The sequence below is a fragment of the Lepidochelys kempii genome, chromosome 4 (assembly GCF_965140285.1).
Source record: "Lepidochelys kempii isolate rLepKem1 chromosome 4, rLepKem1.hap1, whole genome shotgun sequence".
NCBI classification, from domain to species: domain Eukaryota; kingdom Metazoa; phylum Chordata; order Testudines; family Cheloniidae; genus Lepidochelys; species Lepidochelys kempii.
The window spans coordinates 32,965,251-32,980,612 of record NC_136383.1 but is presented as its reverse complement, the minus strand read 5'-3'; positions in this window follow the sequence as shown (position 1 = coordinate 32,980,612).

Below are 15,362 nucleotides of genomic sequence, written 5' to 3'. Positions count from 1 at the left end.
ACCAACAGCCTGGCCAGCAGGCTCCTTCCTTCTCCCACTGCCTCTGGCTGGGCTGGCACCCCAGGAAAGCCCAAGACCCTACCACCCAGGGCTCTGGCACAGTGCTGGCATGGGGAAGCCATTCCACCCCTCAGCTAAACTCTGGAGTAGCCAGGGGACAGGAGGCATCTGGGTTATGTCAGTGGTCAACAGCAACCTGGAGCTGTTAGTTGCCTTTCAACACTGTGTGGGCAGGAAGAGACAAGCTTCTTCCAGCCACATGCCAGGCTGGGGCGGGGGGGGAGGGGCGGGAAAGAGGAGAGATGAGCTCTGCAAAGACATGGGCCAGGTCATCCCTTCCACCCACCCCTCTTCCCCTGCAGCTGGAAGCAGCTCCCGTCCTTTCCCTCCTGCACAATGCTGAAAGGCTGCTGCTGGCCATGTTCTGGTGTGAACCCTGGCAGAAATCTGGGAGGGGTGGCATGCAAGCCCCTGTGCCCCCCCACATGTTGCCTCGGAAAGATGTGGCACCAGGTACCAGGAGAGGCGGGTCAGTCCCAGGGGTCCAACCAAGCATGGAGGGCGGAGAGCACAGGGCAGCAAGGGCTGGGTCAGTTTGTTGCCCGCCCTGTGTGAGAGGTTTACGGGAATGTGTGTGTGTCACCCCTCCCCATGTGTGGGGATGAGGGTGGGGTGTATGTGTCACTTTTCCCCATGTGAACACGAAAGCCTTAAAGATAAGAACGTAAATAAAAAGAATCCAGCTACGCAGTATTTCTTTTTAACTGGGGCTCAGTCAACTGGATGTTAATTTGAATGTTTGTACTGCATAGTTCTGACTGATTGCCATTGAACGCACTTGAATTCAAGTAAGTTTACCAGATGTTCCATATTCAGCATAGAGAAATATGGTCACCCTACTGCAATACAGACATAGCTGTTTTATTGTCCCACCTGATTTTTTCAGTCAATATATTTATTGTTTTTATAACAGGGTAAAAATTGCAGCGACTATCCATGGCTGACTGAGTTTCCTTTGTCCCTCTCGGAGTGATAAATTACTCTTAGAACTTTTCATCCAAAAGGATCCCAAAGTTCTCTGCTGATTGAATACAAAATGTATATAGGGATCCCATCACAAACAACTGCTATTCAACCATCTTGGAGTGGAAAGTGATTCATCTATGACAGCATTTGTCAACCTTTTTGATACCAGGGACCAGCTTGCTGCTTTTCTAAACTGTGTCAGGGAGATCTCAGGGAATGGCACCAGTCCATGGACCAGTAGTGGAGAAACAATGATCTAATAGGTTTCAGAGTAACAGCCGTGTTAGTCTGTATTCGCAAAAAGAAAAGGAGGACTTGTGGCACCTTAGAGACTAACCAATTTATTTGAGCATGAGCTTTCGTGAGCTACAGCTCACTTCATCAGATGAAGTGAGCTGTAGCTCACGAAAGCTCATGCTCAAATAAATTGGTTAGTCTCTAAGGTGCCACAAGTCCTCCTTTTCTTTTAATGATCTAATACACCATCCACTTATAGCTGTAATAAACGCAAGCAGCTGAGAAACAAAACTATTTTATTCAAATATACCCAGACATTTTTATTTTAAAGACACAGGTTTGACTTTTTCACCCACATAAGCATAATTTCACCTAATTTTTTTAAAAGCGGATTAAAATAATCTGTGACTTTACATATATTGCACATATAGCTTACACACATAAAGGTCCTAACTGGGGAATTTAGCTGTGACAACTGACTGAATAGGAAGCTGTGCAGAACTGCACTACCCCAGGGGAAGCTCAGGGAAGGATTCTACTTTGCAAAGGCACAATCCCTCCAGAGCAGTCAGGTTCACAGGGAGACTATTCAGTCTGCTGCCCTCTTGCAGCGGAGCAGCGAAGAGAAGGGTTATGACCGCACCACCTCCTCCTCATGGTCTGTGGGGCATAGGGACTACCATTCTAAGAAGAGACTTGTGTGGGCAACACAGAAGGGAGTCGTCTTGTGCACCCTTATCCCCATACACTCACATAAGAGCCTGACACAGTCTGACCCATGTGATCCCACGTACATATGTGGTTACCATTTGACGTATGCATGTGTAATGTAACATATTACACTATGTATGAAGTATATATTGCACAGTAAGGGACAGATTCAGATCACAGTTATACGATCTACATAGTTTTGTATGGTATCATGTCATTCGGGAGGGTGGAGTCATTTTTCTGCTGCGAGAGTTATTCTGATACTACCCTCAGTGCAGATGCAGGTGAGAGTGCCTTATATTGATATAACTTATTCCCCTTTCTGTACCGTAATAAGCTATAGAGCTATAAAGCATATTTCTACTGGTGCATTATATGATCAAGACAAGGAATTGCTGTTCCCATATTTGAAATCCACATTCAAATACATCATCAGCCAAAACCTGTCCAGAGGCCAGTTCTCAGTCACATACTTTGAATGTTCACTCCAAATTGGGCAGAGCAAGAGCATTCAGAACATAGTGGTTCTCCACATCTGTTCCCTCATCTCAAAACATACGACAGTCCAGGTACTTTCCTGCTTTCATGTCTGTGTGCTTTAGAAGGGGCATTTATGAACAGAGCGTCCAACTTGTTAACAACAAGGATTAGTCCAATTTTCTTTAGAAGCTTATGTTAACATTATGCCTAGCGTGGAGTTCTTCTCAGTCTCACCCATTATAGATAGCTATGGCAGTAGTGGTAGAAGCAGCTTTTATAGCGCCCAACCAAATTCTTTAAAATCCTATCTATCTGTTTGACGTGCAATTGATGAATTTGTGGGGCAGGAGGAAGACAGAAGATAAAATTCTATGTTAGGAAAGGTCTGAGAAATAACAAAAATGAGGGGAGGAGGAAGGGAGAATGAAAACAGGTGAAAAAAAGACATCCAGTTTCCATTATCTGCACCAATGGCAGAATATGAGAGAAGGTCTTATAAACTGGCATCCCTCTTATGGAAGGGTAGTAAATGAAGTTCAGCAGGGACTTTAATTTATTAAAAATAATAATATGCCACTTTACAGTTCATTAACATTATAGATAGGCTCAAGCCACAATACTTGTATCCTGATCCAAAACTACCTAAAAGTGGGAGTGTTCAGATGCAGGATTTTGATTCAGAAACTATCTTGAATTGTAAACTCTTTGGAGCAGGGACCATCTTTTTGTTATGTATATGTACTGTGCCTAGCACAATGGAGTCTTGATTTCCCACTTTTAAGCGCTACTGCAATACAAATCATAGTTAATTATAATCTCTTGTAACAATGTAATTTACCATACATTTTAAGAGTCATTCAATCCATGTACAGCAATCTATCTCCCACTTACATCAAATCATAGTTGCTAAACCCCAAGATTCACAGCCTCTCACCAAAGAAACCAAGAACTTCGAGAACATTCTTATTTGCTCAAGCCCGTTAAATTCCTAGGCAATTTAGTAGAGCCAAGTAAAATATTTTTGGATGAAAGATTTTTTTTTTTTCCTGCCAGAAAATGCAGTTTCAGGTTGACTGAAACATTTCACAAATTTGGCAAATTATTTCACTTGAAACAAAAAAAAGAAAAGATTTCTGAAGTTTCAAAATGAACCATTTAGACATTTTCAAAATGTTTTAATTTTTCAGGCTAAGCTCACAAGAGGATTTGGGTGCCATTCACAAGATAATGGTGACTGTGCCCTTATAACCGTTAGCCCAGTGGTTGGGACACTGAGCTGAGATGTACCCTAACCACTTCAAAACCCCACTCTGGAGCAGGGACTTGAAGTCAGGTCTTCCACATCCCAGGTGAGTCCGTACCCCCCAGACCATAGAGTAGTCTGGATTGGAGAGCTCTCAATCTCCTCTGTTTAGATTATGCAAAATGGAATAACTAACTATTCATTGGAGTAAAGACTGAATCCCTGGTGCCCTCCAGGAAAGTGTCCTAAACACTGGGCTACAGAGTCACATATTCTCTTTCTAGCCCAGTTTTGTACAAAGTGGAACATGCGAGATTGAGAACCCCGCCCTACAGGATATCCTATAGTCTGGTAGTTAGGGCACTCACCTGGGAGGTGGAAAAAACAGCTTCAAATTCTCTCCCTGGACCCAGGACTTGGCCCAAAGTCTGTCACGTCTGTGGTGAGTGCCCTAACCACTGAGCTGAAGGCTGTAAGGGGGCACAATGCCACTTTCTCCTTCTCTTTTTTTGTGAATTTAGCCCCACATTTTCTTTGTTTTTGTTTTAAAATATCATAAACAAAATGTTTCATTTGACCAGAAATAAAACTCCTCTGAGTTCCGATTTGCCAAAAATTTAGAAAATTTTCAGTTTTGGCTGAACCAAGAAAGAATGTTTGTTGTTGGGTTCTTTTGGGGGGAGGCTGTTTTGATTTTTAAATTTACAGCAAAGTGAAAAAATCAATTATTCACACAGCATCTTTCAGAGAGATAGACACTATGTGTGCATGTGTTAGCAATTTAGAAGTACACATACATATAAATAGTACTCTTAAGATGCTAGGGCATGAAAAATAAATTTGCAGGTGTTTGCAGATGTCAAGCTATGCACACACAAAAAAGAAACTATGTTGCAAATCAGGTCTTCATGTGATGCAAGTTGGGAAGAACTGTGAAACAAGTTTATTTCCTCTGGGCTAGTGTGCATGTGTGCTCGTTCCTGCAGTTCTTATATTGGGGTCAAACTGATGTTACATTTTAAAACCCGCAACAACTCAGGAACAAAAGAGGGCTGTGAGCAACTTCCAAGAGACCTAAACAAGCAAGGTGAATGGGCAATCCGATGGCAAATAAAGTTTGGTGTTGATAAATGTAAAGTAATATGCACTGGATGGAAAAATTAAACTACCCCTACTTCTCACAAAGTTCTAACTAAACTGTACCAACTGAGGAAAGGGATTTGGGCATCATTAGTCTTTAAACCATGATTTGAGGACTTCAGTAACTCAGCCAGAAGTTAGGGGTCTATTTCAGGAGTGGGTGAGATTTTATAGCCTGCAAACGTGCAGAAGGTCAGACTGGATGATCACAATAGTCCCTGCTGACCTTAAAGTCTATGAGTCTATAATGCATAAATTTCTTGCGGTGGTGAGTTCCACAGGCTGCCATTGAGGCCAAAGATTTAGAAGGACTCAGAGGAGGATTAGACATTTACATAGATAAAGAATATCAAAAGTTATCATAATTAATTAGTTTTGGAAGGGATATTGAACCTCATGCTTCAGGATTCAAGCCAATCTCTAACTACTAGAGACCAGGAGGACACCTTCATAAGAGATATCTTCCTACTTTAGTGTTCTTACCACTTCCCCTGAAGCATCTAGAAATGTCCACTGTTAGAGATGGGATACTGGACTAGCTGGACATAAGGTCTGATCCACTATGGCAATTCTTATGGTCATAAATATATTCCCTAAACTTTTTACCTTGTTTTCAACTGGTAACCTTGAACTGTGTGGATAATGCCACTTTCCTGTGTCCACTACAATACGTAGGCCCTTGTTTTATTATCTAAATAATGCTACTGGATTTTTTTATATCTTTTTCCCCTTATTTCATAGATGATGGAGTAAAAAACTCAATCATATTTTTATTTCATCCTGCACCTGTAGTCTGTTGCGTTTAGGGTCTGTAGAGGCGTATTAAATAGCCATATGTTGATCTGTTCTTGAAATCACTCTCTTAAGTCTGTACATAGGGAAAGATCCTTAATTGATGTAAATAGCTCCATGGAGTTGGATCTGGCCCATAAGGATGAGTGGGATGTTTCCCACTCTGCCCTGAACAATTTCAGCCCTAAAGAAGTGGATGGCAACAATGTAAACTATTACAAAAACCCGCTTAGGAACCACTTTGCTACATATGGATTCCACTACCAAGGAGTCACTTGGGACAATACATGGTAACGTTTGTGGTGTGAATCCCTTGGCTTCTTATAATACTAGCATTTGCATAGCGATAGTGCTGCATTGCCAAGCTTGGTGTATTAGTATGTGCCCTTCATTCAATAACTTCAATATTCCCAGTTTCTTTATATTTTAGTTACTGCTCCAAAACAGCCATTTTTTTTTAATTATTTTGTTTATATGGAGTAAAATTTCAGGTTACACTGATTGATGGTTGCTCAGGTGAACGCTGAAGAAAACAGTTATTCACAGCAACTCTAATTCATTAGCATTTAGTGGAAATGTCATGCCAGTCACATAAAAATTAGGTCTTAAAAGAGTTATTTTTGTTATTAGTTAAAAAGATTTTAAAGTTAAAAAAATCAGCATGACAATTCCGCTGTTTAGTGACATTGCTCTTGTTTTCCTTATAAATATGTTTCCTCATGCTTTCTGGATACTGCTGCAGTGTTTGCACGTTACTTTTTGATTTTTGCACCCACAAAATGAATTGCCAGTGCAAATATTAATCCTAGTGCTTCTAACTATGTTATCAGCCTTTGCAGTCAGGCACTTACAGGTTCAAGTACTCAGCTTTGTACCCACAACTGAACTGAGGATGCAAATTTGAGGGTACAAGTTGCATCCATAAAGTGAAGCACCATTTAAAAACGTACCCCATGTTGTGGAAAGAGAATCCCTTATATCCCACATGTCCCAAGCCACTGTAATGTGCAGAACTACAACAGGATAGCAAAGTCTATGATATACATCAAAAGGGATATACAAATGTCCTTCACAGGATTTACATTGTATATATTAAGAAGCTATAAGGATTTAACAAAATTGCTGTACTGACAACCTTAAAGCCAACTGCATATGTACTGACATTATATATGGTATGGCAAGATACCACCACAGTGAGGTTAGTTACAGAACAGGCATGCCAGTGTTTTGAATAAGACATTATAAAATATGATTTATATTTACTTTTGTTGTGTATTTTACTAGGGGATAAATAACATGTCACGTCTTGTTTATTCTTTTCAGCCCTCCTAGCCAAACATGCCTTTAGTCTGCAAACATTTAACATTTTTAACATCAGCATTTCACCACAGACGACATCTGAAGGTTATCCTCTTCCCTTTTCTCCAATAAATTATATAACTCAAAGCTTGATCAAAGCACTCTCTTGACTTGAACAATGTAAAGAAAGAAAATTTTAAACTGAAGTCATTTAAAATTCCTCAGTAGTGAAATGGGTTTTTCTTTTTTTATTTTCTTTTTTTTAATTTTTCTATTTATTTTATTTTTTTACGGACATAATCAAATCTTCTTTAAAGTTACAATTAATTCTTAGTTGGGGTGGGGGAACCCATATGGAAAGAAATTCTCTTGGAAATCATGTGTTTGCATTCCAGCTGTATGATTATTCTTACCACACCAGAAACTTCTTAATTGCAATCTGCATTGCAGTGCTGAAACAGATGTAAATAAGTGCTTTTCGTAGCTATCATACTTTCCCAGTAGACTACTTTGCTATGAGCATACGGTCAAATTAAAAAGGAAGGCTTTGAGCACCTACAGGTTAAATTGTGTTCATTACTTCCTGCTGAAAATGTACAATTTGTTCAAGTTTAGTGAAAGATGGAGACAGGATTTTCGAAAGGACTCTACACTGCCCTAATTCTGCTCCTATTGAAGTCAATGGTAAAACCGAGCACTTTTGAAAATCCCACTCTAAATGACAGACATCTGACATAAAATGGTTCAAAGAAAAGAAATGCAAAACATGCCAATGCAATAAAGAATTTTTTTAAAAATAAAGAGAGACTTACTGTGTTGCACTCTTGAGTGCAATAAATATAATTAGAATCCTGAGAGTTTGGGAAAACCAGCCTAGAAAGCAAACTTGGTTTTAAATAGAAAAAGTCTGCCAAGATCGTAAGACCATTGAGAGTTTAAATCACTGGAGAACTTGAAAAGTTAAAGCAGCGAGAACCAATAAAAACAAAATTTGAGCTTGAAACAAGACCAGGGGAAGTAAGTGTGGCCTCACACCATTCATCATGGACTTGAAGGATGGGACTTATTAAGCATAGAGAATGTCATTTATTACTGGTACTGTCATGGAGTATCATGGAGTATGTTGGTGGAATTGGAGAGAAGACAGCCCAGCTGCACATATCAGTAATATATATATATATACACATACATAATGTAAAGTAGGCTTGATAACATGATGCTCAATAGGTCTGCAAGGAATAGCTAAGATGTGACCCCCATCCCTTCCAGTTCTGTCATATGGTATCTCATTACCCATCCTCTGGTCTGTAATTCACTAATATAAAGTCTATTCTTATTTGGACTGGTTCTGTTTTGGGATAGTTCTGTTTTAAACTAAAAGACTGTAAAGAAAAGATAAGCAGTTCTTTTCTGGACCAACCGTAAATAGACATAGATAGTACCATAAGTTTACACAACATTGTAGAAAAGGTGAATTGTGCCTTGTACGATCAAAGCCTTAATATGGATGAGCCCAAAACTAAACTAAAAAAAACACAAAAGCAATTGCTACGGGCCATAACCCAGTCCATAAAAAACATCATTAGGTTAGGAAACTTCAGTCAATTCAGCATCATAACTGGTATGACTATTTGATTTTTAGATCTCTTCAGGCACTGGACAAGGGCTCAGGAGATCTACCTCAGGATTCCTGTCTCTCCACAGATTTTCAGTATGACCCTGGGAAAATCACTTAATTTCTCACTTTTGGCAGCATGCCAGGACCATCTCTTGCTATGCATCTATACAGAATCTAGCAGAATAGTGCCCCAATCTCTATTAGAACTTTTAGGAGCTACCATAATACAAATAAATAATAATCTGAAATTGAATATCTATAATCATAATGTCAAAGCATCATTTTTGGAAGAGAGATAATGTGTGCTTTGGACAATTCCATTGTTAGTCTTAAAAGAAAGGAAGTTTGTTTGTTTAACATGTAATTCATTTAGAATACTAGCCTTTTAAACTTCCTTCAGTTCTTTAGGAAGGGGCTGTCTTATAGTAACTTAACTTTATTCAGTGGAACCTTGTCTCCATGATAATACATTATATATTTTAAAGGCCAGGACTTCAACAACAAACTAGAGAAGTTGGAATGTGTCTCTCTTTTTCTTTTCTGTAAAGAGATCAGAACCACTCAGCTGTGCCTTGCTTTTTCACTTTCTCCAAAACTACTCATGTGGCAACACTTTAATAAAGGGACGTGAGAGAGTGAGGTTCTGTTGGTTGAAATGAATATAATACTGTATTGCCTCTACCAAAATGAGATCTAAATATAAATGGATAGAAACACAAAGAATTCATCTTTTAATAGTTTTTCCAGTTGAATCATTTCTTATCTGGCCTTTTATTCAGTTATCTCCCTCCCACTCAGTACAGTTGGGGCTGTTAAGTGCTGCTCTGGTGCCCTGGGATTTGTGTTCAAGAAGAATCCTTTTCTCAATGCGACAGATAGCCTCTCAGCTTCAACTGCCAACACACCACACTCATCACTAAGTGCCAAAGGCTACATCCACATCCCCAACAGCAGCATCTTCAAGAGAGAAAAGATCGTCATCGTGTTTACAATTAAGAACATCCAGCTATTCCACCTGTGCACTTCGTTGAGGTGCCCTGAAAAATGTGTTCTGAATAAGTGATGGAAACAGGTCAGTGTAAATACTTGGCATCAGTAACAGACACGGCAAGCCCTATGTTTTATTTTAAAAACCAGTACATAATATAAGCGGTGGAAAATCCTGACGAGGTAGTTTGATTTAGATAAGCATTCCGAAGTTTGAAGCTTATCCCTAGAGATCTTTCATGATGTAAAAATTCTTCCCATGAAGTAGCTGAACTTCTTTTTGCATTTGTATCTCCTCACTGATGTGCTGATGGATAATGGACAATTTATTAATATGTTCAATTGCAGTTAAAACCATTAACATTTTGAGCTGCTGCCACTGAAGTTAGGCATGTTAATAGGGCTGTAATTCTCTCTCTACATCTTCAATGTTACCTTCTTTGACTTCAGTGTGTTTACACCAGGGATTAATTTGGCCCTATTTTCACCTATAGAATTTACTTGATTTGTCTGAGCGCTAAGAAAAGGGAAAAAACAGAGAAATGTATTCTGTGTCTTCCAGCAATGTATGACTGCCTGGTAGTAAGGAGATATGGTTTTAATTCTAACCTGGATCAGTCCCTAAATATTCTGACAAGAACCAAGCAGAATTGCCAACGCATTTCTTCTCTTTCAAAATATTCCACTGACTCTGTCCTGGTTAGACAGTTTAAAATCCATTTAAAAAAATACTAGGTTAAAGTAAGCTAACGTTGAAACACTTAGGAAATAATGTTAAAGTTAATACACAAAGCTTTAACTCCTCTCCCTTTGTGTGTTTGCTGTACAATACCTTCCATAACAATGTAATAACATACCGTTTTTTACGTTTTACTTTCCTCTCCCCATAAAAGGTACTTTGAGTGCTATCCCTAATTGTTATATGATGCATAGATGGGTGCATGGGTGAAATCCTGGGCACACTGAAGTCAATAGAAGTTTTGTCATTGACCTCAGTGGGGGCCAGGATTTCACCTCATGGTGCTAGAGGCCATAGGAAAAATGTAATACATATACCTATAATGATATACTCATAAAAATAAACTCAATGCACTAGATATATTTTTCCTGCATCCTTACATACACACAAGTAGCATCTTTTGCTATGCTGTTTTGCTCGGAGCATGCCAAACTGAGCACATGACAGCCATTTATTTAGAAGATTCACAGCAGGGATGAGGCAAGTTTTCCTTCAGAGCTGGGTAACACTTGGTGCCCATTGCTACCCCTCATTAAGCCAATGGCAAATCTTCCATTTATCTCAGTAGGAGTAGGCCCTTACTTCACATCTTACTAACTAAGAGAGACTTGAGTAATCTCTGATTTACACAGGCATAAATGGCTAAACAAGGCGCAAACTATTATTCTGGTGCATTAATGCTTTACACTGCTTTGCAAAGATATGAATTACCATACTGGGTGTCAAGCAGTGTAGAATTAGGCTCAAAAGATACAATTGATGAGGCAGGTTAGATGATTCTGGGTGCTGTCATCACAGAAGAATTACTTTCTAGGTGCAACTGCTGTCACCACCGCTGGTGGACAGCCTTACAGTAGCCCAGGACCCAAACACACAGACCTGTGATCAATATGCTCTGTAAAATGCAGTGACGCGCACTTTTATCAGAAATCAATTTAAGTTTTAATAGGCACAGAGAACAAAATACTTTCTTACCCATAATGTTAACTAGAATGTCTTCATGGAACATTTTGCAAATTGCAATGATAAGCTTGAAGGATTTTAGTATTTAAATCTTCCCCTGAAGTGTTTGTTAGCATGTGAGAGAATGGAATTGAAATCAGCAACAGCATAAACAAGAGTCATCTAGTTTAATTCTCCAAGCTCAATATGTACAGAGTAATCAAATTGTATAAAAATGGGGGGGAAGTAAAATAATTTTAAAATCTCATCCTTTTTATACTCTTAGATGCTACTAACACAGGTAACAAAACAATTAATTTTAAATGTGTTTTCCAAGACATTATCCTGTAAGTGCCTATCCCCCCATATTAAATATTACTACAGTTACCTAGGCAAACAGCCCCAGTCCATCTAGTTAAATGATACCAAGATATACTGTTCATGGCCAGTAATAAAGATTAGCATGCTAACGTTATTCTAAGGGTAGCATTGTTAAATAAGCCCAATATATCTCTGGAATCAAGCTGAACACATAATGCCAACCCATGTCCATCAATGAGCACGACACACAGATCACTAGGAATATAACAATCTGTAACCACCATCAGTTTCTTGGATCCACCCACCATCCTGGATTTAAAAAATTAAAGATGAAAAAAATCTTTATAATCCAAACTAGCCTTCTCTCTCTCTCTCTCATTACAGATCCTTCCATTTCTATGTCTGGATAAAATTCAGTACCAGAGAGACAGTGGGCTAATCAGATTGCCTTTTCCTTTAGTGAGGGCTTGATTCTGTGCTCATTGAAGTCAATGGCAAAATCTTGACTTCAATGAGCACAGAATTGACTTCAGTGGTGCAAAATCAACCCTTAAGATCTTAATACAATTTGTTTAGCTCACATGCTGGACATTTCTGGAAAGCATTTTTTTCCCTTTGTAAATAATAATAAAGTATTCTGCAGAAACAGTGTGCTCCTTTACTATAGAAGCAGAAAATCCACACGCTGATTTTGAATATTGCAACCTAAAGAGAAATAAATTTCACAATAGGAAATTAAGACAAGTGTGATAAGTAACATTTTATATCATTGTAAATTGTAATTTTATTTAATTGCAAAAGTTAGTTTTATCTAAACAGATGTTTTCACTGCATTTAAAGTGCTAAACCTTGCATGTAAACCTTTCATAAGAAAATAATATTGGTGTATGAACATTTTTAAATAGTAACTATCAAAGTGTACTATTTTGTGCTGTGAACCTTCCTGTCTCACAAGCTGAAATATTCATTGTTCAGATGGGAGAGCTGATGCAGGAAATGGTACTATAAATCAGTAAGTGGTACTCTCCTCTGACTATATCAAATAAGTGCCCCAACATGATCAGGGCATTATGCTGGTAAAAGTGCTATTTTCTGAATTAAACATACCAAAAAAAAAAAAAAAAGAGAGAGAGATCCTGATTAGAGCTGGGCCAAGATTTTTGGACACCACACTTTTACACACACACACACACACACAGAGTGCATTTGTGCTGAGCAAAACATTTCCGAAATTTGTGTCAAACTTGCTGAATTGCTTCAGTCAAAATATAATTCTGAAAAAGATGAAGCAATTTGCTTTGACAGTTTGTCAATGAAATGTTTTGATTTGAAAACAATTTGTTTGAATTTTACTTCAATTTTATTTATTTTTTTAAAAATCTCATGTGAAATGTTTTGTTCAACCCAAAATGAAAATTTCAACTGTTTAGTTCACCAAGAAATTTGAATTTTTTTTATTTTGGCTGGACACAAAATGAATTTTCCTTCAATGTTTTGGTTCTGAACCTTAAAAAAGTAGTTATTCACACAGCTCTAATCCTGATCACTTGGGTCAATAAAGTTCGTAGAGCACCTTTCATCCGAATAGGTTATTAGCGTCTCATGTCCTGACTGAAATGCAAACTATGATTAAACAAATTGTAATGTGAGCTATGGAAGCTTCTAACCAACTAGGTGCATATGATTTGCGGGAGGTGTAAAGGTTTGGGTTCAATATTGTTGCCAATGGATTTCTGGAGAGCAAGGGTAAACATTTATCTGAGAGGAAAAACAAACCATTGTCACTTTGACAGTGTTGTGGGTGAGAGTGGTTTTAGTTTGAGGCAGTCTTTGGCTAACCAGAAGATTCGTCTTTGGTTTGGTGCATCCTGAAGTCATTGTGTACAAAACTTCACTTTGTAGCAGGGAGTCTATTGGATTGTTTTTAAAAGGATTTTTTAAAGGATTTTTAGATTTAAGATTATTTGGAGGGCTTGATCTTGTGCCCGTTCAAGTCAATGGGAAAGTTTCCAATGACCTAAATGGTGCAGGATCAAGCGATAGCATTTAGAAAGAGTGGTTTGTTCTTTCTAGGGGGAAAAGAAAATAGGAGACTGAATACATCCTAATGCTATGCTACTCACAGAGGAATGGTGTACTAAGCAGTGATTTATGTATTGGTAAAGTTAACTTGTTTGTTAATATGGATTTGTTTGTCCAACAGTATAGCACTTCAGCAGTAACTATAGACAACTACCACTTACTTAGGGTCCCTTTTGCCACCTGGACCCTGTAACAGAGCTATGGGTTCTTATGTTTGCGATAATAGTGTGGGCCTTTGTCCTTAGGACTGTGGCCCACTGGGAAGTAAAGTTGGGTAAACAGGGAAGTGCTTTTTGTTGCAGGCATTATTGTTGATAATTGGTTTTATTTTAAAGGGATTTTTATTATTGTTAACAGTAACAATGAGTTATCTAATCTGTTTGAAGTGCATGTGAGTTAATTGGAGTGTGGGTGGAATAAAAAGGAAGAGAAAGAATTTAATTCTTCTAGATAGGGGATTATGACAAACTTCTCCACTAAAGAGGGCTAATCTCAACAGGCCATGGTAAATTTTTCTAACAGAGTTTAAATACTACCAGAGATTCTAGGACAGCACCCAAAACACCTGGCTCCAGCTATAAGCTCTAGGGTAAGAGTTTCAGAATCTGATCCAACTCCAGTTGAGGCAGTTGGAACTGACCCTTAATGTTATTCTGTATAAATAAGACACCATCCTCCATCCCTCAGGTTGAGTAGTAGTCGCTGCTGAGTTCAGTGGAACTGAATAGTTAATTGCTGCTCAGCATGAGAAAGAGTGACAGAATGGGGCTCTAAATCAACAGGTAACTCTGTAAACTATATATTAGTATTTTGGTCATATTTTCTCTCAATTTCTCGCAGTAAAAACTTATGTCACATTTAAAGCCTGCATTCCATTCCTGCTTCTTAGTGCTGTATAGCACTGTTGAACAGTTGCTATACTTCACCCTAAAGGTGGCTGCATTCCAGCACCAGGTGAAATGATTCCATGACATTTGTATATCAAAACTGTGGATTCCTTTGAGATGAAAGGCCTTTTGTAAATATAAGATATTTATCATCCATTATTCTTTTTTCCTTCATGGGACTTGCTCAAGAGGAAGATTTATGCCAGCTGTTCCAGAGTTTGATCAATATGTTTAGGTCTTCTTCACCTCCCCCACCCCAATCCTCTGTTTAAAGTCTCTAGTCCTCATACCATGCTTTATGCTGGCCTCTGCAAAAGCTAAAGCCAGCCAGTCTTTGATGGTTGTTTTTCTGTATACTCAGATATTGTCAACTGTAAGTATACTGTGTGAAAAAGAGAATTTGCTTGATACAATACAAATGTTTTTTATATGAATGTATTTGTTGGTTTAATTTTACAGCTTTAGATGGTTTCTGCAAATCATTTTTGATAATTACTTAGTTATTTCATATGAAAGTTATTACCTCTAGAATCTGCAATACCCCCAAAACCACAGGGAAAAAACGTTTAAGCCATGAATATAGCCCATCTATTGTTCCTGCTTCAAATGGGGTTGAGAATGTGGGAGGCTGTTGGCATTTTTAAGTGGTGGGAGACTCCTGTAGTTTTAAAAATTACATGGTATTGTCCTTGGTGTTTTATAGTCTTGAGAATACTCTTGCTCCTAATTTAGTTTTTTTTAAAAGGGTACATTTTAAAGAACTAAGCAGCATGATACACATCTGACTAAGAAATAGGAAACTATGCATCAGTAGTTGCTTTGACAATCACACACAGAAATACAGAGTCATGGTGGATT